We start from the raw sequence: 3,143 nt of genomic DNA, 5'->3' as shown, positions 1-3,143 counted from the left end.
CTGCCCGACGGTTTGCCTCTAATCGCGAATCCGCCCAGCTTCCACGCCAGGTGCCTCCTCCTTGCTTTGGACCGCCCAGCGGTGCAATTTTGCCACCGGGCGGTTCCTATACTCTTCTTTTCTTCAGTTTTCTTCTTCTGTCTTGAGTTTAAGACCTTCATCTTCATCCCCAATCTCCATTTTCATCAAAATCACTACAAAACAATACAAAACAAGCATAATATCGCTAAAAACAACTTTTGACTCTCGACTGACTCATTTATTGAGTTTTACTTGATTCTAAGCTCATTCTAAGTCTTAAAGGGTGTAATTTGGTCTAAAATGACATATGAAAATAATTGTTTTTCAACTGTTATCACAACCCCAAACTTAAAACTTTGTTTGTCCTCAAGCAAACAAAATGAAACAGCAAACAAAACAAAGCTTGGCTTTCTACTATTTCATCCAATGATTCAAAATTCCTAAAGTACATGACAAGAACTACTCAACTTCAGATTTTCGGTGGAGAGGTAAATCAAGATGCATGCCTGTTTCCAATTCAGTTCAGTTCACAAGTTCCTCAACAGATGTTACACATTATGAATGACCAATCCACTAAGCAAAGATGCAATCATGAAATTTAGCAATTCTCACCAGGCAAGTGTTTCACTTAATCACTCAAGTGTTTAGGGTAACATTCCAACACTCTATCATTCACAAGTCACATGAAATAAAATTGTCATTCATCTAAAACAACTAAAATCCTTACATGCAAATACCATCAAAAGGACTTTTCCAAGGCTTGTAATGAGGCTGGGCTAACAAGAAGAATTGGTTTTTCTGGAATGCAAAGTCCTTGAGTTAAGAGAGCTATCATAGTATTCAACATTTAAGCACAACTCTCTTCCTCACCAATCTCACTTATTCCCAACTTTTTCCCTTTTCTTTTTCATTGAGCTCATCTTCATGCTTTTTTTTCTTTTCTTTTCTTTTTCTCATGTATTTTTCTTTCACAACATTTGAGCTCAATGCTTTTTCAATTGCTTTTCAATTTTCGCCCATGCAACCCCAAACTTGAGCCTTTTCACCACCTACAATTAAGCTCATCCCAACTCAAGGTAAAGAATTTCAAGACAAGGGTTCACATCCTGTTTAAGGCTAAGGTTCAAAAAGGGNATAATATTTTCAAACACTTTGGGTGAAAATTTGGCTACAGAAGGGTTTTCAAAAATGGCCTTGATCATATGACATTCACATGCAATTCAATCATCACGATTAAGGCAATATCATTCATGCTTTGATGTGAACAATACATACAACAATGAAAACTCTGGAGCTCAATACCTCACACAACATGCTTTCTCACACAATATTCATTCATACACCCTGCCTAGCATCATGACCACAATCATAATTCATCATCCATCTGTTTCACAGAATATCAACATGCAATGTAGCTCAATTATCATCCACATCAAATCATCATCAAATAGGCTCCTCATGCAATTTATTCAGTCAAACATCTTCAGAAAAAGTATTCAAGCCAAGCATACACACTAAAAATAAAATTCAACCTATTCTAAGAATTTAAATGCAAAGGTAAAAGAGAGAATTTAGGTTGCCTCCTAGTAGCGCTTGTTTAACATCACGAGCCTGACCCAAACCTGTTTAGCAGTAAGTGCAAATCCTTCCAACACCCATCAGTAGGTGTACCTTCCTATGTTCTTCAGTAATTCCATAAAATTTAGCATGCCCAGTAGATGCCACCCAAAAATTGTTCCAAAAATTCAAAAATTTACGACTTCAACAAAAACATAAAACAAAAACTGATATTTACACAAAATATAATCGTCCCAGCAACGTCACGTGTTATCCTTCTTGTTGGTGTCTCCAGTACACCGGATTCTCAACTTTCTTTTATCCACTTGCTTGATATGTCCACTGTTTGGTGTCTCACTTTCTACCATCCCTTTCTCCTTTAGCTCTTTTAATACCCACTCCATCTTCTTATGTTTCACTTTAATGCTTGATTGGAATGGGTCTTCCTTTAGTTCAGGATGGATGAATCTTCCTTTTCGATTCACAGGTACCTGCAAAATATTACAACTGTCAGTATAAGAAATACCTGATGTGCTATCTTCAGATGCAGCTTCTCTCTCAGGCTTCTTATGCCCGGCTCTCCTTATTACTCTGACCTCTTCCTCATCATAGCCAGTATAGAGAAGCAAATATTCCTCATCTCTCATCATTATCCTTTTATCATGAACACTAATAAGCATCTTGGACGTTGCCATAAAAGGTCTTCCCAAAATCACAGGAATCTCTTCATCATTTTCCACATCCATGAAAATAAAATCAACTAAGAACTCAAGTTGCTCCACTCGCGCAATAACATCCTCCACCATACCAAGTGGTTTTGCCATGGATCCATCTACTACCGTCAAAATAACACTAGATGGTTTCAGCACTAGTGATGAGTGGTTATTTCTTGAACTATATTTAGTTTATTGCACTTAAATAAACTAGGTAATTGTGTTTAATTGTCTGTTATTTCCTCGTTTTCCGAATTCTCTTAATTTGGTCGGAAATTCGTAATTGTGCTAATTTGGGTTTTCTGAGCTGATTAAGTGCATTTTGGTTGTAGGGAAATTTTGGGAAACATCATTTGGAGCATTAGGGAAGGTGGCGTGATCATTCAAGATTCAACATTTAGTCATTTCCATTTTAATTAAGTTGTAATTTCGTTTTCTAGAAGCCCTTAATTAGAATTAGGTGTTTTNGACCCCTTTAGGGGCTTTTTTGTAAAAACAAATTGTGGGGACCATGTGGCATCCCTTTAGGGCTGACTTGTAGTGTGTGGACCCCACNAAAAATGAAAACTCTTGGTCCAAATAGAGGAGAAAACCGAGCCACACAATCACTTCTTCCATTTTTTCATGTTTTTGGTTTCATTCTCCTAGGGTTTCTCTTGTTTTGAACATGCTCTCATGGTGCTTGCTTGGTGCCACGGTTTTGGACCATTTTCAATGAATTTCATGCAGATTTCCTTCTTCCCTTGACTCACTCTTGGCTGTCCTAACTCATTGGTGGAGAAAATNCGTTCATTACTTCTTCCATTTGCTTGTTTTTGATGTTTAAAGCTTGAGCTTTTAAGCTTGTCTTTG

Source organism: Vigna radiata, unplaced genomic scaffold (assembly GCF_000741045.1).
Source record: "Vigna radiata var. radiata cultivar VC1973A unplaced genomic scaffold, Vradiata_ver6 scaffold_201, whole genome shotgun sequence".
Classification (NCBI taxonomy): Eukaryota; Viridiplantae; Streptophyta; class Magnoliopsida; order Fabales; family Fabaceae; genus Vigna; species Vigna radiata.
The sequence above is the reverse complement of the archived record's forward strand: the minus strand, read 5'-3'. Positions refer to the sequence as shown.